The sequence below is a fragment of the Phodopus roborovskii genome, unplaced genomic scaffold, assembly GCF_943737965.1.
Source record: "Phodopus roborovskii unplaced genomic scaffold, PHOROB, whole genome shotgun sequence".
Taxonomy (NCBI): Eukaryota; Metazoa; Chordata; class Mammalia; order Rodentia; family Cricetidae; genus Phodopus; species Phodopus roborovskii.
The window spans coordinates 16,521,167-16,546,165 of record NW_026126480.1 but is presented as its reverse complement, the minus strand read 5'-3'; the positions used below and the strand labels follow the sequence as shown (position 1 = coordinate 16,546,165).

At 44.3% G+C, this 24,999-nt stretch overlaps 1 protein-coding gene across 1 annotated transcript in view; it reads left to right on the top strand.

Annotated features, from left to right (window-relative positions):
- Positions 1–13,137: 13,137 nt before the first annotated feature.
- Positions 13,138–24,999, top strand: part of Dchs1 (dachsous cadherin-related 1) — a 33,163-nt gene continuing 21,301 nt past the window's right edge. The window contains exon 1 of the mRNA XM_051192564.1: positions 13,138–13,410. The gene's annotated coding sequence lies outside the window, so the exon portion shown is untranslated. The remainder of the gene's footprint in view (positions 13,411–24,999) is intronic.

Genomic DNA, 24,999 nt, shown 5'->3' with positions numbered 1-24,999 from the left:
ACCAACGCCTGGCCTTATTTTTTCATTTTATTTGCATTGCTGTTCATTGGGCATGTATGTCTGTGTGAGGGTGTCAGACTTGCAGTTACAGACAGTTGTTAGCTGCCCTGTGGGTGCTGGGAATTGAACCCAGGTCCTCTGGAAGAGCAGTCAGTGCTCTTAACCACTGAGCCATCTCTCCAGCTCCCTGTAATAGATTCTTATATGTTGTAACTTACGTAAAATTAAGTTTGTATTCCTTTCTCAGATAATTTGTATACTATATTTTGTCATTTCGTGTAAGATCTTTCAGTTTATGATGTTTTATGCACAATATCTTTATCATATTCTATGTATGTATACCTTTACATATGTTCATGACACTTTGTATATCAATACAATTTAGAATATTTTTTTATCATGCTACACTATATAGTTCTACCTCTGGTCAAGACATTTCAGTTCTACCTCTGTTTTAGAGATTTACATGTATATATATGTACATAGTTATATTGCTAAAATCATTGACCTTGCTAACTACTTAGGGAAGTTTCAACCATTCATGTAGCTATTTAATATTGTACTCGACTAGAGGTTCCATTAGGGCAGTTAGGCCAGAAAAATAAAAAATAAATGAAAGCTATCTTCTGAACTCGCAGAAGACCAGCATTCAATTCTCAGAACCTATATAGTGGCTCACGACTGTGACTCCAGTCTCAGGGGAACCAATGCCCTCTTCTGACCTTTGCTGGCACCAGGCACACATGTAGTAAACATACATGCATATAGGCAAAACACTCAAACAAATAAAATAGTAACTATTTTAATGAAGAGATAAATTATCTTTAGATACATTTGACATGATCATGTATATTTTAAAAATCCTAAGTACATACACACCCCACAAAAATCAAGGTTACAGCATACCATATTGGTACTTAAAACTTGTCTGTATATAAAAATCTGTTATATTTCTATATAGGAATAATTCAAAAAGGAAATTAAACAATTCTACTTGCAATAAAATGATTAATAAACTAATAAAGAAATTTAATCAAAAAAGACAAAACTTACACAGCAAAAACTACAAAGCATTTTTGAGAGAAATTTTAAGAGGACTAAGTAAATGGAAAGGCATCACATGCTGTGGATTAACAGACTTAGCATTATTAAGATTTCAGTACCCCTCAAACTGGCTTACAGATGTCATCGTCTTCCTATCAAAATCATAGCTGCATGCATGCACACACAAAATGCCAAACTATTTGCAATTCAAATGGAAAGTCAAGGGACTTGAAAGAACCAAAATATTCCTTTAAAAGAAGAATGAAGTTGGAAGACTCATACTTCCCAGTTTGAAAATTTCTACAGAGTAAAAAGACTGTAATGCTAGCATAAAGAAACATGCATTTCTATGGAATAGAACCCAGAGTAAAGGCATGTGCCATCACACCCAGTCCACCCATTAATTTTTGACACATATACAAGAAAATTTAAAAGAGTAGCTTTGTCAACAAATGGACTTGGGAACCTGTACTGGCTAGTTTTGTCTGTCAAATTGACACAAGTTAGAATCAGCAGAGGAAGAAGCCTCACTTGAGGAAATGCCTCAGTGAGATTCAACTGTAAGGCATTTTCTCAATTAGTGATCAATGAGGGAGGGCCCAGCCCATGGTGGGTAGTGACATCCCTGGGCTGCTGGTCCTGGGTTCTGTAAAAAGTCAGACTGAGCAAGCCAGGGGAAGCAAGCCAGTAAGCAGCATCCCCCCATGGGTTCTGCATCAGCTCTTACTTCTGAGATCCTGCCCTATTTTAAGTTCCTGTCCTGACTTCCTTCAGTGATGAACAGCAATGCTGAAGTGTAAGCCTAATAAACCATTTCCTCCCCATCTTGTTCTTTGGTCATGGTGTTTTCTTGAAGTAATAGAAACCCAAACTAAGACAGAGGCCTAGATATCCATGCACAATAGAATAAAGCTAGATCGTGTTGTAGTTTCACATTACTGCAGTGAAAATATCTGAGACAAATTTTATAAAGATGCACTTTTTCTTTAGCTCCCAGTTTGGTAGATTTAATGTTCAAACTGCATAGTACAGGTTTGGTGAAAAATTATCCCTGATTGTATCAATTCATGGCATGGAGGGCAATAGTAGGGGGCACCAGTTGGAGAAAAATGTTTCTCCAAGCAGAACAGAGAGAGAAGGGATGAACAGTTGTGTTAGTTTTCTTTGTATTGCTGTGATAGGGACCATGACCAAACGCAACTTTGTAAGTAAAGGGTTTATTTCAGCTTTCAGTTCACAGTCAAGAATGGAAGTCAGGGAAGGAACCTGGAGGCAGGAATTGAAGCAGAAGCCATGGAGGAGTGCTGCTTACTGGCTTTCTGTACACGACTCACTATGCCTACTTTCTTAAACAGTCCACAACCACCTACTCAGGGATGGCATCGCCCTCCCACATCCACCAAATAACCAAGAAAATGCCTCATAGTCTTGTCTGCAGGACAATCTTAAGGAGACCTTTGCTCAGTTGAGGTCCCCTCTTCTCGCAGGATACTAGCTTGTATCAAGATGACAAAGCCCTAACTGGCACAGCAGGCTTCCACAATTCCCTCTGAAAGTATTCCCTCATCGAGTTAAAGACATCTCAGCAGGCCCTGACATCTCAATGATCCTTAATATCTCCCAATACCACTATCATAGGAACCAAGCCTTCACATGTGTATCTTTGGGCAATTATGTGTGTCCTTGCCACATATAAACATTAGCTCAAGTAGACCACTGATCTAAATGTAGAAGCTGAAGTTACCAGTTAAATGTACCATCTATATAACTTTCTGCCTCGCTCAGGGCATATCAAAGAAGAAGGAGCAGAAGCAACATAAGAGCCAGGGGATGGGGAGAAAATTGTCTTTTTTGATGTAAGGTAAACATAACGCAGTGGTGGAGACCTGATGTGTACAAAATTTAGGCCCATCAGCATTGAATATGGATAGCGAAGGGTCCCATGAGGTCCCAGCCCTCCCTGAGAGTCTAATGGTAGTTAATGGTTGCTAATAGAGAAGGTGTTATTTTAGTCAGTGATTACATTGAATAAATTTCTCCATGTGCCAGTAAATAACCCCCCACCCATACTCATGTAAGCAACTCTAATTAAACTCAGTTGATCATACCGGAAAGGTGACATGCAAATAGGAAGGAAGAATTGAAAAAGAGGAAAGATGAAAGAAGGTAATGACTAAAGGTCATTATATAGAGGTATGACACTGTCAAAGAATAAAAACAAAACAAATAGACAGCTACAAGATTTTTTTTAAAGTTATTAAAACTTTTGGGGGGGGGGATCACAAAAGTAAATCTTGTATTAGACAACAGCATCTTAGATATGGCCTCAAAGGCTCAAGAAACAAAGCAAAAACTAGATAAATTAAACTTTATCAAATTAAATATTTTGTACTTGTGTGTACATCCTCATCATCAATAAATAAAAAGGTAATACACTAAAATGAAATAGTAGCAGATCACATCTGATGGGAAATTTATATGGAGACTATTAAAAACAATTCTTGGGCTTGGAGTTTAGCCCAGTTGGTAGTGTGCTAGCATGCAGGAAGTCCTGAGTTTAGTCCCCAGCAGTGCATAATCTGGGTATATACATAAGTAATATGTAGCACTTGGGGGATAGTGGTGGGAGAACCCTACATTGAAGGTGTCTGTCTCAACAACAAAGAATATAAATAATCTATATAACTCAACAATAAAAAGACAACCCAATTTAAAAATGGGGAAAGAATTTAATTAGATGTGTGTCCTAACAAACTAACTGCTGATTTGGTAAGAACCTGGGGTCACCACAGGCTCTCACCATTAACTAGAGGGGAAAAAAATCCCTCCTGCTTCCAGTAGGGGGATAAGAAAAGCAATGAATCTGAAATCCACCCAGACCTCTGTTTTCACAAAAGCCCTGACCTCATGGGATACTACATTAGCAGCTGATCCACTTAAGTTGCAGTGAATCCCACCCAATATGGAGGAAGAGAAATATCCACTTTTAGCTGTATTTAGCTTTTCTGTCTTTTTAAGCTGTGAGGGATATGGATGTAGCAAATATACAATGGTACCTGTCACAGCTCAGGAACGCAGGCTCTCTAAAAGACTGACACATTATCAGACTTCAGGATACTTTCTTGCCCCTCACATACCGTCTTCATATTTATTAACAGGGCTTCTGTTTAATAGCAGCAATTTAGGATTAAAAGAACAGCAAACCTTTGACCCTATTTAAGAAGGCGTCTCTAGGAAAACTCCGACAACAGAAAAGACAAAGAACAAGGGGGATAATAGTAAACTCACCTAAGTACTCCCCAGATATACATTAAAAACTTCACACACACACACGCATGCACGCACGCACACAAAGGTTATCTTAATTTCTTCTATCAATACACCATGGTTTTTAACAAAACATTATAAGGCATGGCAAAAGGTTTTTTTTTTGTTTTTTGTTTTTTGTTTTTTTAATAGTCTAGGAAAACAATACAGAACCAAGCATAAATATGATGCAGATTTTTAAAATTATCATATTGGGAGTTTTAAATGACTATGGTTATGTGCTAAAGGAACAAGTAAGTAAACAGCATGGAAGAAAGATAGATGATGTAAGCAGAAAAAAAAGTAAAATCTGGTCTGGGAAGATGATTCCATTGGTAAAATGGTTGATGAACAAACATGAAGGCATGAGTTAGAGTCTCCAATACCCATATGAAAGACAGATACAGCAGAAAATCCATTTATCAGTGGCCATTATGATATCTTAGAATGGTTGTTTTGAACTAATGGGTCTATTGATGGGGGATGCCCTTCTGTACACTGTGAATATATGTTTCTCTTATTGGTTAATCAATAAAATTGTTTCAGCCAATGGACAGGCCGGATGTAGTCAGGCAGGAAGTATAGGCAGGGCTCCCAGACTAGGAGGATGCTGGGAAGAGCTAGCCAGTAAGAAGCCTGAGCCATCGGCCGAACAGTTTTTAGTTAATATAAGCCTCTATGTATTTATTTGGGACTAAACAGCTGTGGGACCAGGCAGGCAGAAACTTCTGCCCACAGTCTATAACAGAATTTATATCACTAATTTCATCTCTTTCTCTAGTAAATATTAATTATACTTTTTACAAACAAGCCCACAAAAATATAACAAGTTACGTTTTTCAGGTCACATCTACACATCTACTAAAATGTGTGTAATTGTGTGTCCACATGTCCATGTACATGTCAATGCACTTGTGTGCATCTGTGTATGAAGGCCAGCAGACAATCTTAGGTGTTGTTCCTCAGATGCCATCTACTTTCCCTCATTGTGTGAAAGATATATTTATTTTTATATATGTATTGGTGTTTTGCCTGCATGATTGTCTCTACACTATGTGCAGATAGTATGCACAGAGGACAGAAGAGGGAGTCAGATCCCCCGGAACTGAAGCTATACACCATATGGGTGCTAGGAATTGAACCCTGGTCCTCTGGAAGAGCAGCAAGTATTCTTAATTGTTAAGCTATCTCTCCAGCCTAAGTCTCTCTCTCCCTCCCTCTTCCTCCCTCTCTCTCTATACATTTTTATGTTTTTTTTTAAGATAGTGTTTTTTTTGTTTGTTGTTGTTTTGGTTTTTTTTTTTTTTTTTTTTTTTTTTTTTTGCTAGCCTAGAGCTAACCAAATAGTCTAGGGAAGCCAGCTGGCCAACGAGCCCTAGGAATCCCTCTGCCACTCTAGCATTGGGATATAAAGAAGCCACCAGACTGAGCTTTTGCAAAAAAAAAAGAAAAAAGAAAAAAAAAAAGAAAGAAAGAAAGAAAGAAAGAAGAAGAAGAAGAAGAAGAAAGAAAGAAAGAAAGAAAGAAAGAAAGAAAGAAAGAAACAAAGAAAGAAACAAAGAAAGAAACAAAGAAAGAAAGAAAAGTTTGTGTGTGTGTGTGTGTGTGTGTGTGTGTGTGTGTGTGTGTGTGTGTTCTGGAGATGGAACTCAGGTCCTCATGCTTGCAGTGTCTGAATTATTTCATTAAAAGTGTACATGCATCCAGCATGGTGGCCCATGTCTGCAATTCCAGCACTTGTCAGACTGAGGCAGGAAAATCACACATTTAAGCCCAACCTAGGCTACATAACAAGCAAGACCTTCTATCTGTCTGTTTGTCTGCCTGCCTATCTATCTATCTATCTATCTATCTATCTATCTATCTAAGAAAAAACAAAAACAACTATATTGAAAATATCTTAAAAGAACCCTCACTCTAGTTGTTTATAAAATGCTGTATACTTGAGTCATTGCATAACAATTGTGGAGTAAAACACACATTCCCAAAAGTTATAATTTCAAAGTAAGGAAAAACTTAGAATACACTGAAACTTGGCCAGCCATGGCAAAGTGACTTGCAAAACAGCTGCAAATAAATTTAAAACTAAAACTAAATTAAATTAAACCAAACTTTAAATGACATTGATATTGAGTGGAAATCTTCAAAATTTGCTTAAATGAACATAAACATGCAAACTGTTGTAAATTTTACACATAATTGAGAGAAAAAAAATTTTGGTAAATTGACAAAATTGGTGATTTCTAACAAATTGGCCACTCTGTGAACTAAAATTCACAGAATTGGCTATCCTTACTTTCCATCCCAAAGGACAGGAGGTCTCCCTAGTCTCCACAATTAAGCTCTCCACCTGTGTTCTAGATCCCATGTCCTGCTTTCTCTGGCTTTGGATCTGTGGGAGAGAATCAGGAGCTTCCTTTGTTTGTCCCTAGAGTTTCTGTAGGGAGCTGAACGCCTTCAAAGCCTGGAAATATTCTTATTCTTGAAAGACTTCAACTTCAGCAGTGCTGGGCTTGGGCATTTTCCAATACTGCTTATTTCCTCCAGGCCTGGGCTCACTAAGACTGATGACTTGCGACTCCTTCTGAAATGCTTTGAATGGGAATGAAGGCATAGATTCCAAACTAGTACCTCCTTCTCCCTAAGAAAGAATGAATGAGTAAGGGAGGCCTGCAGCCCTGTCATTCTGGATGCTTGAGCACAAGGCAGGCCTTCTTGTCATCTTTCCTCTCCCATTTGATCATTTCCACTCTGATTTCCCCCTTTCCCCTCAATTACTTTCCTGACAGCCCCTTCCATCATGGACTCACCCACAACATGGCCTGTTCTGAAACCTCCATCTCATGGTGGCAAAATCTTAACGGCCCATTTTTATATGCCCCAGCCTCCACTTCAGGTAAAAGTCCTGACTTTGCTCAAGTACCACATATCCATACCTTCCTCCCCACCTCTTGGGATAAGAAGGAAGGACGATTGTTCTCCAGGCAACTAGTTCTCTATCCTCATAACTCACCCTTTGTGAATCTGCCATCTTATTACACATGCTTCTCCCATCCCGGTGAGATCATGAAATGACCCTCCATCTTCATTATCGGAGACTTCAAGGGAGTGAACATGTGGTCTTTCTTCTCTCACCAGCATCAACTCCCTGGTTCTTTAGGTCTGTTAGGTCATGAGTCATCCTTCTTTTGAAAAAATGAAGTTTTAGGCTGGGTGGTGGTGCCACACACCTTTAATCCCAGCACTAGGGAAACAGAGGCAGGTGGATCTCTGTGAGTTCCAGGCCAGCCTAGTCGACTGAGCGACTTCCAGGACAGCTAGGTCAGCCAATGCTGTTACATAGAGAAACCCTATCTCAAAAAACAAAAAAACCCAAAACACAAAAAAAAAAAAACTAATGTTTTGTCCTTCAAAACTCTCCTCAAGATTTATAGCATATTGCTTGCTTTATGCCCCATTTCCCACAAAATCGACTCTCTTCCCAGTGATACAGATTTAAGTTCAAAGGCCACAAATTTCTGTCTCATCTACTGTCTCCCCTCACACCCATTGTGCCATATACCCTCACTTGTGCACACATCTACACCATCCCCCATCATCTCCTTTGACTTTAGAGTCAAGAATGTCCCTTTTCAGTAAAAAACCAAACCCTCCGTGTTGTCCTGGGTGATCTTTGACCATAATTCTTCTGTCACTCTCCTTTCCTGGGATCTGGAAAATACTACTTTAATCCAGTGACCAAGGAAATCAGCAGAGAAAGTGTGTTTATATCACATACCCTCTGGTAGGATGTAGTAAGAAGAGATCTTCATGTCTATGGTATTCTCTCCCCATAGTCTAATCCTAAGAAAAACCTTTAAGTTGAGGAAAATTCTACAAAAATATCAGAGCAGTACTCTTTGGAACTGTCAAGGACACTTAAAAAAAGAGAGATGTAGAAAATGTCATAGACCAGAGGAAACTGAGTATGATGACTATATGCAATGTGGTATTCTAAATTGAATCCTGGGATAGAAAAAAGTCATTAGTGGAAAAACTGGTGAAATCAGAACAAAGTCTGGCGTTCGAGTAATGACAATGTACCAGTGTTAGCCAATGTTAATTAGAGGAAGTTGCGAGAAGAGTATACAGAAACTCCTGGTACTATGTTAGCAACTTTTCAGTAAGTCTAAAATTATTCCAGAATAAAAAGTTTGTATAAAAAATCAGTAGGAGAAAAATGAAGCTGACAAAAAAAAAAAAAAAAAAAAAAAAAAAAAAAAAAGAAATGAAATGAAAAACATGAACTAGACACAAAGTCTCAGTAACATTTCATTTTTTGAGCTCTGGAATCTAGGTTTAGTTACCTTATTTCATAAGCTATTGCAAATTGAGCTTCTTGAACATGCAATAACTATTTACAAGAGCGAGAGAGTGTGGGGAGGATATTGTTGAAGATCAAATACAAGGACATACAAGTCAAGCACTCTACCACTGAGCTACATGCTGCATCCCAAACCTTAGTCTTTGCAATAGATCCTCAGCCTAGGCTGACCTCAAACTAATGATCCTCCTGCCTCAATCTCCTTCCTGAGTTCTAGGATTAGAAACATATGCATCCCATACACAACTAACTTTACACTGTCCTGTACAGTCACTACTGTTTTATCTCGACTCCATCCTTAAATTAGAGTAACTGTTAACTTCATGTCCTCTCCTATAATCACTAAGGTCATCAGCTATCCCAGATTCCTCTATGGGAGGTTCTTTTGGATGCATCTTACTGTGGTATTTTTATTCTGTTGACAATGCTCATCCTAGTAGATGTTTCTTTCCTTGGCTTCTAGTAAAATGCATTAGACACTGCTCTCTTGATTAGTTCTGCTTTGTCATTCTTCTCAATCTCCTCCATAACTCTTCTTTTGCAATACACCCCTTAAAGATGAACAGACACTCTAACCACTAGCCACTCTTGCTAAGTGAGCGCTTTAGCGCTCATTGCTCCACTTACTACCTATATCCTAGTGGCTCTAGATTATGTGCCCTCAGCTCAGTTCCTTTCTGGAATATAAAGATTACACACAAGCATCTTTTAGACCTTTTCCATTAATTGATTCACATGCATCTTAAGCTCACCATCTCACCATAGCAAAACATATCATCTTAGCTTTCTACAAACCTGCTTCTTTCTTTCCTCAGCTTCTTCCCCTAACCCCCCCTCTGTGTGTGTGTGTAGGTGTGTGTGTGTGTGTGTGTGTGTGTGTGTAATCAAGAAAGGGGATCACTTGCATGCAATAAATATATGCAGATGTTTGCAGAGGCCAGGAGAAGAAGTCAGATCTGCTGAAGCTGTAACTATAGCTCCTGTGAGCCACCCAATGTGGGTGCTGGAAACTGGATTCAGGTCCTCTGGAAGAGTAGCAAGTGCTCTTCGCCACTAAGCAACCTCCCCAGCCCTTCTTCTCAGACTTTAAGAGTTAGAGATTCTTAGGATCTGTACAAGGTCATTTCATACTCCCCTTGATCAACCTTAATGGGTCCCTTGGCTTCACTCATCTTCTGCCACATTTGCCATATGAGGAAACCAAAACCAAAGACTAAACCTACATTTTCCCACGAGAAAAATTTGTGGCCAACCTGAAAATTTCTTCCTTCCTTTTTTTTTTTTTTTTTCTTCTTCTCCCCTCCCTGACCCCCAATAAGATTTCACTGTGTAGTCAGTCCAGACTGACCTTGAACTAGTGGTAGCTTCCCAGGACTGGGATTATTGATGGGTGTCATCACAAATGAAAGCAAGAAAGCAGATAGATGTAGATTTTCCAATTTGGAAAACTAATCTTGCTTCCTAAAATTCTTGTCACCCACCTCCCCTGCCCTGTAGGTCTTCCTCCTTTCCTGTAGCCAAGCCCAGACACACACATACACACACACACACACACACACACACACACACACACACAGAGACAGACATACACGCACGCGCACACACACACACACACAGAGACATACACGCGCGCGCGCACACACACACACACTTCAGAGGCTGGAGAGCTGGCTCAGCAGTTAAGATCACATAATGCCCTTGTAGAGATCAATTCCCAGCACTCACTTCAAGTGGCTCCCAACCACCTATGACTTCAGCTCTAGGGGCATCCAGTGCCTCTGTACTTCTCAGGCCCTGCACTCAAGCACAGACACACCTTCAAACACACATATAATTAAAAATAATAAAGTAAAAATCGTTTTCAAAGAACAAACTTAATTTCTGTAAAGATAAAGATGAAGGAAAATTCTATATCTATTACCTAACAGATTTAAATGTACATACTTTTAAATTTGTATAAAAAATAAAATAACATTGATTTGTAAGTGCTGCCTCTCTTTGTCCTCTTAAGGTATTAGCAACTTTAATACACTTAACATATTCCTCAAAAGCAGTAACTTCCTCATTGTTAAGGTCACGTTTTTAGTTGTCTTTCACATTTCCCCAGAATAGAAGTCCTTCTCTTCAGTCTAAGTGAAGAGTTTGGGGAAGAACACAGCACAGTTTGAATCCACAAATTATGCGGTCATTGGAAACTTTATCCCAAGTCATAAGTCCCATTTGCATCACACTTAGGCAGTCAGTTTTTGGCATGCATCTTGCAAGAGTAGATGCATAGAGTCACTAATGTACTGTATTTTTGGTGGGTCGGGTAGAGAGGGGCAGTGTTCGAGGCAGGGTTTCTCTGTGTAACAGCACAGGCTGTCCTGGAACTCACTTTGTAGACCAGACTGGCCCTGAACTCACAGTGCTCCACCTGCCTCTTCCTCCAGAGTGCTGGAGTCATACTTTAAATTGTTAACCTTTTAATTAAAGTATAACATTCATGCAGAAAGGGCAAAAGTCAAGCATTAAGCTCAGTGCATTGTCTTGTATTGAAACATTCATGGAATGTCACTCAGGTCAATAAACAGAACATTTTGAGCCACTCCCAAGTACAACATTATGGCTTTTTAAAGCAATCATTTAAAAGTATATTTAGAGTCATCTAACACATGCAGTTGTGAGGTCATTCCACCAGGAATAGTTATCATACTGTATTAAATTTCTTTAGCTAGGGATTCTGTGACAAATGACCTCTACAATAATAATAATAATAATTTTAAAAAGGTTGTTGAGGACATTTCAGATTATTAATAGGTCTTGTGCTGATAGCAAGTGTACATTTATTGGGCACTTTCTAAGTACCAGGTACATAGAGCTTTAACTATATCAAATAATTAATCCTTACACCCAGTTCATAGATGAGAACACCAAGGCAGAAGCAGGTTAACCAACTCTCCCAAAGGCACACAGCTTGAAAACGGCAGTCTGGACCCAGAGCCAGGCAGTCTGGCTCCAGAGTCCACAAGCTTAGTCACCATACCATACTGCCCTATCCAGTGGTTTGTTGTTCAAAATAAAGTAAATGAGAGCAAACCCTGTAATATGAGAGACTTTGCAAGGACTCAAATAGAAGGTTACTCCCTCTTTCCTGACAGATGATTTTGGAAAAACAAAAAAGCAAAAACCTCACCCTATATTCAAACTTATACGGTATTTGCAGATGACTCCCAAATATTTATGCCCAGCCCAGACCGCTCCTCCAAACTGCAGATCTACCTACCCAACATGCACTTCAAAGTCAGCAGCCCCAAATCCCAAGTCATCATCTTTCCAGACCAATCCCTTCCACGAACTCCTGCTCACCACCACCCACCAGGCTGCCCAAGCCTGAAGCACAGATGCCATCGAGGATCTTAGCATCTCCTCCCACTCTTCCACCACCATGCTCCCTCCATCTGCCTGAGCGGCCCTTTGTCTTCTCTCCCGATAAGTTGGAGAAGTTCCTGGTTTTTCTGTGCCACTCATATCTGCCAGAACGCCTTTCTCCCCTCACAATCCTAAGGAGGGACCCGAGCTTCCAGGCTGCTTACTGTCACTCACTTGACAGACTTAAAACACACACACACACACACACACACACACACACACACACACACACACACACACACGTTAGTCCCTATAGATTTTTGGATGCTTGTCACTTTCCTACCCAGTGCCTCATTTTATTTTTCTGGGGAATATACTCTCAGACCACCATCAGCCAGGAAACTCTATGGTTCAACATCTCTAAATTCAAATTTGGGACAGATCAGGAAATAAGAGAATAGTAAGTCAGAGCTGATATAGGGAAAGGGATAACTAGCACAAGATAGTGAGTGAGTAGCAGAAAAGAATGAGGGCATTAAGACGGATGGAAGGGAAGAGGAAAGGACAGGGTGAGGAAGGGAAGGGAAAGGTCTGAGGCAAGAGCAGTGATGGACAAAAGAAAGACTTAGGAAAAAGGGTGGGGAGAAAGGGTGGCGAGAAGACCAGCGGACTTAAGATGGGGAGTATCTGATGGAGGGAGGCTGAAGACAGAAAGAGCACTGAGCAGAGGGAAGGGAGAAGAGGGTAAGGAAGAGGTGTGAAGGAGTGAGACAGAACAGGGCAGTGGGGCAGAAGCAGACCATGGCTGAGTAGAGATGGGAAATGTGAAGAACAGTACAGAATGGAGAAAGGAAAGAGGAGAGGATGGAGGGGACTGGACGGGACAAGAGGATCTGGCGGGGAGAAGAGACGGCGCGGCTCTGGGGTGGGATCCGGCGCCGGGGCCTGGGGCCGGGAAGTGGAGGGGCGGAGGGCGGGCGGGAGGCGCGGGGACCGCAGCAGCGCGGGTGGGGGCGGGGGCGGGGGCTCGGCGGAGGGCGGGGGCTCGGGTTACCGCGCGTAGGGAGGGGAGGGGGCTCGGGCCGCGGCGGCGCATCTTGCATCCTCCGCGGGGTGGCTGTGCAGGAGGCGGCGCCCCTGTGGTGGTGGCGGACAGACAAACGGACCGACCGACGGCCGAGCGAGCGCAGACAGACGGCGGGCGGCACCAAGGGAACTGTGAGCCCGAGCCAACCAGGGCGGACGATGCGCGGCCCAAGGTCCCGCGCAGGCGGGCGCTGCCCCGGGGGCTGACCGCGGCCAGACGGTGCCCCAGCACCGAGCAAGGGAGCCCGCACCGTGCCGAGGTCAGTGTCCGGCCCGTCCGGCCGCACCCGCGGGGACGGTCGGCCTCCCCCACGGCGGCGGCGGCGGCGGCGGAGCCGGGGGCTTTGTTCTGAGCGGAGACAATGGGGGAGGGGGGCCGGGGCCTGCGGGAGAGGGCGAGCGTGAACGTGAGCATGGGGGCAGGGCCGGGGGGTCTTTGTGTGCGGGTGTCATCGAGTGGGGGTGTGTGGCAGTGCTTGAGTGTGTGCGGGGGGGGTAAGGGGGGTGAGGACTGGGCTGTGTATGTGCAGCGAGTGTGAGTCAGTGAGTGTCCCCGCGCGGTTGTGTGTGTATGTGCGTGTCACTTGGAGGGGGTGTGGGTCAGAAAGAGTGTGTGTCAGGTCTAGCCCGTCCTTGTGAGGGTGTGTGCCTGTGTGCGCTTTACCTGGCTCTGTTGGAGCCTTATGTCAGAATGTAGGGATGGGTGTGTGACAGAGCTATAGAGACAAAGAAACTGAAGAGGCAGAAGTAGAGAAGCAGAGGAGACGGGAGGAAGCCTGGTGTGGCGGTGGGTCACCTAAACTGGAGTTTTGAATGCATTCTGGTGCCAGAGCCTGGGAGTTTGTGTCCAGGATGCTTAAATCAGAGTCCTGGTCAGGGGACAGAGAGAGGTCACTGCAAGCCTAGGTCCCACGTGGAGGGGGTGGGGAGAGAGAACTCAAAGGCACAATGAACTCAGTGTGCATGGGCTGGGCCCACAGCCACAGGTCATAGGCCAGAAAAATATTGTCGCTTATGTCAACTTTTCAAATACCCACAGGGGACACAATCATATCCCTACTCAACCCCAAAGGGACTCAGTCCCAGGCAACATATATTCTCAAGAGATACACTCACAGCCACTGGACATCCCTAAGATGCCCTGTCAGAACCAACTTGGCCCCACTATAGGTGTCTGTCAAGCCTGAATGTACCTGTAGAAGAATTTCTCAGTACAGTGTGCATACAACAGAAATGTCACTGCCTGGATACCTGGAAAGCCATTGTCACGGCCAACTCATATCACAGGTGACAATGGTCCTGCCAACACCTCTCAAACCAATACACATGCATTGAACATACTATCAGGCAACACATCGTAGGGATATATATCCTCAGCCTGCTCATGAGTTACAGGTGTCTCAGAGACCTGGAACTAACAGAAAATGTATTGTAACTGCCCTTACCACACAGTGTCTTGTACAACGTCTAGGAGACAGTAGTGGACCATGCATCCATATTACAAGGAAAGGTGTAGTTTTGCTACTCCAAAGAAGCCCTTTAATTTCTAAGGCTCATCCTCAGACCTTCAGAACTTCTGCTCCCTGGGCACTGAGAGCTAGACTGGTTTTCCCCTGTCCCTACATCCTACCATGGTCCTAGGTGTCTTCCCCAAACACCAGCTTGACAGTTTGTTCACCTCTTTAGCTCCTGATACCTTCTCTTCCCCCAGAACCACTCTATTTGAACTGTTTGATCCCAGGGCTAAAGTCCTGTATCCACTCTGCATATAACTCCCATCTCTGCAGCCTTCAGATGCCTTTTCTCTGGTTTTACTATTTAATCCTATGATTCTCATCCTTCCTAATGCTGCAACCCTTTAAATTCAGCTCCTCATGTTGTGGGGACTCCCAACCATTAGATTATTTTTGTTGCTACTTCATAACTGTAATATTGACAGTTATGAATAGTAATGTAAATCAGTGTTTTTCCATGGTCTTGTGTGACCCCTGTGAAACCCACATGTTGAAAACTGCAGCTTTAACCAGACAAGACCTTTTCCCCTTGACCTCTTGCCCTTGAACTCTTATTTCCTACTCTGATCCTGCTTGGCTTTGGCTCTCCTTCCAGCTCATTGGTGAAGAATCATCCCTCCAAACACTCCTTGACACTCTGCCCCATTGTCTTTGAGCCTTTTCACATGTAAATTATCTACCCTATCTAGAATGGTTTCTCAGCTACACTAAGTGGCACATTTAGAAATTCTGGTTTCTGTAAATCCCCACATAGGAGTTTCTATAAAGAATTTTTGTTTTCACATACCCAAATCTCTCACCCCATTGTTTTCAGTAGACTACTGGCTCATTTCAGCAAACACATATAAAATATGTACTCTGCCAGGCATTGTAGTGGAGTGGGTTTTTTTCAAAAGTAAACAAAATGGACCTGCTCCTTACCCTCTGGAGCTCACACACTCAGGGTGGGGGGCAGGTGAGTGTCATAACACAGCAGGGCTCACAGAGAAAGCATAAGCCAGCATAGAAGGTTTAGAAAAGGCTTTCTGAAAGAAGCCTTAGGAAAGGTGAATTAGTCATGTGTCAGTCAAGGAAAGAAGTGGAAATGAAGCAGAATGGGTGGAGAGTCTTCCAGGCCAAGAAAACAGCATTTAGAAGTTCATGTATCTTGTGTCTGAGGGATAGAGCAAGCCAGTGAGTGTGATACTTACAGCGAGAAGTGAGGAGAGAAATGGGAGTGTCAGGAGGAAGCTGAGATCATTCAGGGTCTCCATGGCCACAGGAAGCTCATTTGACCCCAGAATAATGGAAAGCCATCAAGTCATTTGAAGCCCTGGAGTGGTGTAGCCAACTTTGTGTTAAAAACACTCCTCCAGCAGGTCTGTGGTAACTGGGGGAGGTGCCTGAGAATAGCCATTGCAGAAACCCAGGAAAGGGGTCATGCTGCCTTGCACTGGAGGAGTAGCAGGAGATGGGCTGCTCTTTAAACAGTGGGGTCAGCAAGCTCGATGTGGGTGTTGGAAGAGAGGGAGGACTGGAGAGCAGAAATCCTGGTCTGCTCACTTACTGAAGAAACTAAGGGCACCTGGTTTGAATTCATTCCCTCAACTTTGTACCTCCTCACATCTCCCTGGCATCCTGTTGAATCCTTTATCCTTCCTCCCCTAATAATGAATAGGATTCTCTTCTACGTAAGTCACCCCCCCACCCACCTGCACTTACGATGCCATTCTTCACTCCTCCATGGGGATTTAACTTGACTGATCATTTCTTGTCTTTCCCATGTCTCTAATCTCATCCTTGCTCCCACTCCTCCAGGGGACAACTCAGATTCTTCTGTCTGTATCCGTCTTTAACGGTGCAATGCCCCTCCAGGTAAAAGGCTTCCTCAGTTCGCTTCACTGTCACGTTTTGTGAGACTCCTCTGCATCCAAGCTGCATTCACTTCATTTACTCCCACTCCAGCAATGTCACTCTTATTTCTAAGAGAAAGTGACCTCTCTCCTGCCAAATCAAGGGGATTTTTTTTTTTTTTTTTCAGAAGTCTTCAGCTGCTTGACCTCTTGGCAGGAGCTGACATAGTTGAACTTTCTTTCCTCTCCAAGCTGTTTTTGATTTTGGCTTCTGAGTCACTGCTTTATTCTCTTAACTTGAAACAAGAACCAATATGCTAGCCAGGCTGCTAGGTGGTGAGAATACAATGGTAGAATCACTGTTCCTACCCTCAGTGGGGTGATACTTTAGTGCAATGAGACAGGCAAAAAGCAAATAACTTCAGTGTGGTGAGATCTGTGCACCTTTCACAGAGCTCCTCCTGGCTGTCCTGGGTCTCCTTTGCAATCCTTTGTATGGCCCCTAAATACTGGTGTTCCTTAAGGTTCTGGCTTGCATCTGATTATCTGCAACATGAGTCTCTGATGGCCCATGGCTTTAGCTGTCATATATAGACCGATGAGTTCCAAATACCTGAGCTGTGACCTTTATTTACATGAGACATACTTGATCTCAATGTATAGCTCGCAGACCCTTTACCATATACAAACCTGAACTCAGCATTCCTTCCCCAAGTCACTATCTTTACACCCAGACATTAGCTAGGACCACTTCTTTCTCCATAAACTGTAAGACTAGGAACCCGTTGATTCTGCCTCCTTTCTAGCTGTGCCTGACAGCTCATCCCATTTCCTCCATCACCTCTGTGCTTGCCCTTGCCTCATACCCTTATCATCTGATCTTTCTTGGGCACCTCCTAGTGGGGCTATACTTCCCTTCTCTCTTCCAGTCTGTGCCTCATTGTAGCAAGAAAGACTTGAATAAAAATGCAAATCCAGCCATTTTACTGTGCTTTAGTGTTTCTGTTTTCTTTGCATGAAATCCCAAAGTTTAAATAAGGTTTATGAATCACAAGCTGCTCTCCCCACAACCCCCTTAGCTCACTGCCTGCCCTATTTCTCTAGTGTGCATATTTTGAGCTTCAGTTATGTTGAGTTTCTTGTAGCTCCCAATAGACAGTACATGCTTCCATGCCCCTGGACCTTTGCACACCCTGCTTTCCTCAAAGGCCCTTCATTCTTACCTCCTGGTAGTCCCTTCTCACTCTCAGATATGACCATGTACACCTGTCTGACTCTACCAGGAGCTCCTTTTATTTCTCCATTGTCACTGCCTTACCTTCATTCTGCTTTTCCAACAAAGCTGGGACTGCTTACTGTCATGGTTACATCTTAATGCACCATTGTGACCCTTGGTTCCCTACACAGGCTTGTCAGTGAACAGACAAATGAATACGTGAGCACATCCTTACTCTCTGGCTGTTGAGAAGACACCTCTTTTCAGATGCCCACACAACGGAGGCATTTTCACACAGTTCTCTTGCCTTGCTGGAGACACTTTTCCTGCCTCCCCACAGCAACTTTCTTTCCCCAGGATCTGTCCTGCTCCTGCCCCATCTTTACCCCAGACTTCTCTTTTCCAGGATCCTCTTCCTCTACTGTACTTCTTTCATTTACTCAGCAGTTATTTAGGAAGCATTGGGAGTTAGCAAACCCATGTCCATGGAGACCCTTGTCTGTAAGCTTTGCCCCATCAGTTGATTTTCTCATTGCTATGACAGAGTACCATGACAGAAGCAACTTGTTTCGGCTTATGAGGGCATGGTCCATCATTATGCAGAAGGCATGACAGCAGGGACATGAGGTGGCTAGTCACATTGCACCCATAGTCAGGAAGGAGAGGGGATGAATGGAGGGAAGGAGAGAGAGAGGTGCCCAAACCTGTGGTGCCCAAACCTATGGAACGATGGCTCCCACCCTGGGGTGCTGCTCCCACCTCAGTTTCATCTCTTTGAAAATGTCCTTGAAGATAGACTCAGAGGTTTGCTTTGTAAATGATTCCTAATCCAGTCAAGTTGGCAATGAAGATTAATCACCACACCTATCCTCAGACCACCATGCACCACAGGCCTCATCTCCTTCACTCTGCCAGACCCCTTCCTTAGGGGATGCCTTAGGCTGTTCCCTTCCTGAGTGCCCACCCATCCTGAGCTCAACTCCTGGCATTCCAGTCCCTGCTCCTTCCTGTCCCGGGTTCCCTGATTACTGTACTTTCCTCCTTGCCCAGTTCTTGCCTGTCAGTGGCAACAGAAACCGATTTGGACTCTACCCCTCTGTGGTGCTGTACCTCTTAATAGAAGCCTGTCCTAGAAGTTCGGATGCTAGAGTCCAGTGTCTCACCAGCGCTCTACTGCCTGCCCCTTTCTGTCCCAGTGTCCCAGTGTCTACAGTTGCTTGTGTCACTCTCTGAGACCAGGGTGTTTTCAACCACTGCCACTTGGGGAGGGGCTTCCAGTCCCCTGTGTTCCCTGGTTAAAAAAAAGAAAGAAAAAAAAAAAGAAAAAAGAAAGAAAGAAAGAAAGGAAGGAAGGAAGAAAGAAAGAAAGGAAAAGAAAAGACCTGTCTCTCCTGCTCTCAACTCAGTAGAAGGAACTTGTTATCTCAGAGCCTAGAACTTGGCTTTCCTGTGACTGGTCAGGGAGGAAGAAGAGGAGGAGGGACAAAGGAAGATAAAGAAAAACAGCTATACCTCAGGTTTTCTAATAGGTGACTAAGCTTTTTGGAACTTCATTTTTTTAGATGAAATGAGACTGATGACATCCATTTAAAGTTGTTTGGATGGTTCAGGAAGAAAATTGCTACATTTCTCAGCTACTAACTTAGCTGATTGTTATTTCTTTTTTTCAGTGCTGGGTCTTGACCACAACAGGACATTGTAAATTAATTTTGCATCTAACATCTAGGTTCACACACTGTGCTTTCCTGCCCTGAACCTATCCTCTCAGTTTTTGTCTCCACCTTGTCTGCCACCTCCAACTTCATTAGTCTCCTCTACAGCCTAGACTGTGATTGTTGGAGTCCAGCTCAGGGGGGTCAATTCACAGGTCTCCCCACTTTGAACTCCATGGATACACAGACTTGATCTGTCTGAGCCACTGCTCTGTCTCTGGAGCTTAGTGAGTTTGGCACATGGTAGGCCTTACATGTTTGCTGACTACATCTATCCGTGAATCACATCACATGCATGCCCTGCATCCTCTCCTTCCCTCCCCAACCCTGTTTTCATTCCTAGAGGACTTTAGGGAGCCAGGTTCCTTCTGCTGCCCTGGCCGTGTGAGCCCACACCCATGTGCCTCTGTACCTGGAGTGCTGCTTACCTTATTACTGATCTCTTCCTCTTTCTATACTCTGAGCACAGGCCAGTTTTATTCTCTTGAACTTTGACTATTCTCTTTCCCAGCTGTGTGTCTGACCAGCTATATAAGCTTTTATCTTGGCTTTCCAAGCCCTCCACAGAGAGGCAATTGGGCTAGCAAAGAGTTTGACGTCCACCAAAACTTCTTTCTAGATGTCTCTGTGCTCCCATCTCCCAGGCCCAGATTCCTCATTTGTGGAAGAACACTTATCTCAGAGTTTGATGTGTGCATCACACTACGGTACCAGTAGGCAGTAGTAGTTGAGCCTCAGTGCTATGAGTTTTGAATTACCGCATTTAACTCTCACATCAGCCAGTTGAGGTAGGTACTTTGATGCATACTACAGAGGAGGAAATGAAGGCTTATAGGGGTTATCCAGGCAAAATGACTTAACCTTATCATCTCAGCACTCAGGAGGCTGAGGTAGGATGGTCAGGAGTACAGGGTCAACCTGGGCTGTATAGTGAGTTCAGGGTCAGCCCAGGCCATAGAAGACCCTGTCTGGAAAAAAGAAGGTTAATAAGTATCTTTCCCTTTGTGTTGCTGGAGTCTGTGCCACTCCCCTGCCCTGACACCTGTGACATACTGTAGGAATGTGACTGCTGTAGGAATGTATAAGCATGCATTAATGGGCTCATCTTTGCTAAGTCTAATTTGGTTTGTGCCTAGTTATGAGTCCATGCATTCTTTCTGGTTTCCCTCTACAGGAGCCTTGCCCTTTACCATACCCCTGATGCTATCCTTTCCACTACCATCGGTGGCCTCCTTACCACTATATTCAACAGCTACTTCTTGGTCTAACAGCCTTGCTCCAACTCTTGACAGCATTGGGCATGGTTGACCTTTCCTTCCTTTTGAAGTTTCCTACTTCACTTCTGAGATGCTGCGTCCAGGAAGAAAGAAGGTCTCGGCTTCCTTTTTTTTTTTTTTTTTTTTTTTTTTTGTGACTTTACAGAGCTTGGGACTAGATTCTTCCCACTCTCTACACCCTATCAGACTGGCATCTCCACACCCACAGTTTTCAGTTAGTCTGCAATTTGTCCACATCCATGTCTCTAAGCCAAGCCCCTCCTATAAGCCAGGCCTTCAGATCCATTTATGCTTGGGACATCTCCATGTTGTGACCCAACAACTGCTCCCCAAGTGGCTTCTCGTCTTCATTATCTTAGTAAGGAACACTGTGATATCCTGGTTGGAACCCCAGGAGAGTGTGGAGCTTCTCCATTCCTTCACCCTTCCTTCCTGCAGAGTCCTCAGCCAAGTCCTGTCCACTTCACCTCCTCCCATCTTCCACACCCGGGTCTCTTCAGCGCCCTGACCACGAACCTGCACTATTGCAGCCTCCTCATGCCTGGTCTCTGCCTTCACCACCCTGCTAGGGTGCTCCGCTCGGCTTCCCGGCCATTTCTTCCTGTTTTGCCTCTTTTAAATTGCAGGCAACATGGAGTATGAATAGTCTTGAGATCAGATTAGGGGGACATTAACTCAGGAAAATTGTTTTACTCTGAGCCTCCATTTCCTCGCTGGAAACTGGAAGCCAGGATTCCTTCCTCTCAGGGTTGTTATGATGATTAAATGAGATACTGTCTGTGAACTGCCTGGCACGGGGCCCAGCACACAGCGAAAGCTCAGAGCGGAGCCTCTTCTGCTTTTCTCTCCTTTCTTCAGCCTCTCCCTGGAGTGCCCCCCTGGGAACACAGGCTCTTAGGACAGAGCCAGGCCTTGGCAGTGCCCTGGCCACTGCCGGGGGTGGGAGAGGGGGGTGGGGTGTCTTATGGACATCCAGAAAGCTGGTCCAATAGCCTTCTCCTCCTCCCCCACATCTGCCCCCTCCCCTTTCTCCAGCTTTGGCCCCTGCTCCTTCCCTAACGGCCCCTGGTCTGGCTGTCCCTGCCTCCAGTAACTTCTTCCTGTGCTAAAGCACTTGCTCTCCACCGGGCTTGCTCCTTCCGTCCTCCCAGCAGAGCTCTCACCTCTCTGCCCTGGGCCCACATCTCCCTTGCTCACAGACGGACGGACGCTACTCTCCTATTCTTCCACTTCTAGCCCAGCTGCTGTTTTGTAGCCCCCCTCCTCACCACTGTTGTCTTTCTGGTCCTGCCCCTTGCTGGCCCTGGGACAGGAAGTTGAGGGAGGAGGCTCAGGCGGTGCCAGCTCCCCTAGCATGCTTCCCCTTTTGTACCTCTGGGCCACTCCTATACTTCCTCCTGGAGAGATTCTTCCTTCCCTTGTGGTCCCTCTGGTCCTCCCCATAGCCCACCATTCTTTCCTCTCCCATGTTTCTGGTCGAACCTAGCCCTGTAGACATACAAGCTGGGGACAGGAAGGGGGGGGCTCTGTTAGCTAGGGGGTGGAATTGACATCACGTTTCAGGCCCCAATGAACAGTCTTGCCCCTCCCCCTCTTAATGAGAACCAGCTGTGGTTCCAGAGGCCCAGATGTGGGGATAGAGGGGGAGAGTGGGATGGAGTCGGGACCAAGTAACAGGGTTGAGGACAAAGTGAGGGCCTGTGGTAAGGCAGCACTGGGTGGAAGAAGAGGTGTGTGATGGAGCTCAACAGGAGGCAGGGCAGATTGGGGAGAGAGGCAAGATGGATGGGACGGACCTGGGAAGGAGAGAAACAAGAATCAGGAGGAGGAGCATGTGTTAGGAAAGAGGGAGTGGGAAACATTGGACAGATGGGAGGCATGGTGTGGAGAAAGGATGAGACGGTCTCGGGAGAGAGTCTGGAGTTCGAGTTTGGAACTGGAAGCTGTGGAGCAGGAAGTGATGAGGCATAGTCCAGACAGAGGCCCCAGGGACCTGGAGGTCACAGCTGCAGCCGCAGAGTTGACCACGAGTGCCCCGGCAGCATGTGTGAGAGCATGCCTGTGTGTGGGTGGGTCTGCAAGTGTGTGTGCGCGTGCCTGCCTTGTCAGTCTGCGTGAAGTAGAGTGGGCTTGCCTGGGCAGGGAAGGCTAGGTGTGTGAGTATGCCTGTCTGTATATTGAGGATGTACATGTGTCTCTCTGTGTGAGAAAAGTGGCTTTCTCTGTATGTGAGTTATATATACCTGCATTAATATACCAATACATGTGGAAATGGGTTTCTGAATACATGTTTTGAGGGGTGTCTGTATGTAACCTGGTTGTGTGTTAAGTAAGTCTGTGTACAAGTGCATGCTGAATGTGCTTGTCTACATGTAAGCAGACTGACTGTGAAAAGATCATTGTTCTAAGTGTGCTAGGGTGTGTGGAGGCCTGTGCTCTGTGTGAGCCTGTGTGGGTTCAGTGTGAGAGTGTCCCAGGGTGGTTTGCAGAGGCCAGAGGTCAATGTTAGATAAGAAGAGGTTATAGAAGTCTGTACTTTGGAAGAATGGGCTGCTTTTACACAGGGAATCCATCTGGTCCTGGGTCCTTCCCCTGCAAGGCTATTTTATCTGAACTTTTATCTCCTACTATTGATTGATTCATTCAGAAAATTTGTTGATCATGTATTTTGGTCATGTTCCATATAAATATGAGTAATAAAATCTTTACTCTCTTGTACAAATTGGGTAGAAAGACAATTACAGTGCAAAGTGTGATAAGAACATGGACCTCATTGTACATCACCTCCTCTCACCAAGATCTACTTACTGCTCTCTCTCTAGTGACTGATGCAATGAATAGAACTACCCCTTAACCTTTCACCAGTCTCTACACGTAGATCCAGCCATTTCACACGTTAGGCAAATTAACATTTAGATTGGATTCAAAGTGTTGCTCTTTTTTTTTTTTTAAACTGTGTGTATGTATGTTTGGTGTATGTGCACATGTGTGTTCAGGCACATGTGCCTTTCTTTGTATGCTCTATCACTCTTCCGGCAGCAATGTAAGTTAAGGCCACAAACAAACCTATCTTCAGGGATTAGGATTAGGAAGTCCTAAGAGAGGAGCAAATCCATAAAGACCTGAGAACAAACTTCTTTAGCCACAGGACTGACCATGGAATCCCAGGGGCATGGGTTCCCATAGTCATGTGTGTCATCTGAGGTCACACATCTATAGGCATTTCTCTGAGTGTGTGTGTGTGTGTGTGTGTGTGTGTGTTTGGTGGGGGCACCAATTGCCTGCTCATGCTATACCTCTACTAAATTCTGAGACAAACAAAGACGACATACCTCACCCTCCAGGAGCCTCCAATTCAGTGCAGAAGCAGACACATGAATCTCAAAACTATTGAGTGACTTATTTTATTTGTGGTAGATGCCCAATAGAGTACAATATTACATGGGGCAAGGGTGATTGTGTCAAAAAAAAAAAAAAAAAAAAGAGTCCACAGAAGATAAGAAGTTTAAACCGAATATTGGCTTTTAAAAATAAATCTCTTTTTTATTAATTTATTTTCATTTTGTGTGCATTTGTGTTTTGCCATGAGTATCCTGGAATTGGATACCCATGCTCCTGGAATTGGAGTTACAGACAGTTGTGAGCTGCTATGTGGGTACTGGGAATTGAACCTAGGTCCTCTAGAAGAGCAGTCTGTGCTCTTAACCACTGAGCCATCTTTTCAGTCCCTAGATCTTGGAATTTTAATGATCTAGTATTAAATCATGGACAAGATTTTTAGGAGGCATCTTAGGAAGAGAAAATACCACTTACAAAGCAAGAAAGAATTAAGGAGCATTTTAACATAAACTTAGGGGATGAAGGAGTATGGTTGGGGGAAACTACAGGTAGGGGACGTAAGTGAGATCAGCAGGGCTCAGACAGCAGAGGCACTAATGAAAAGTGGACTTTATGATGTGGGTCAGAGATTCTGTACCTGCAGCAAGGGCCCTTTGACACCTCAGCTACAAGCCTGTGCATATGTGCGGCCCCACGTGTTTTGAGGTAGACGGGCAGCATTGTTCTGCTGCCAGGAAGGAAGGATCAGTGAGGACCCTTTACAGACCTGGTGAGGTAAGTGTGTGGATCTCTGATAAGGTAGGGATGGATCAGAAGAGGGTCTAAGTCTCCCTCCAAGGAGCAGGGCGATCAGTAAGGAGCTGTTGCAGGAATGGAAAGGAGAGATGACAATACTTAAGCTTGGGATAGCAACTGTGTAGAAGCTGATACATCCCTGGGTGAAGTGACCATGCATTAAT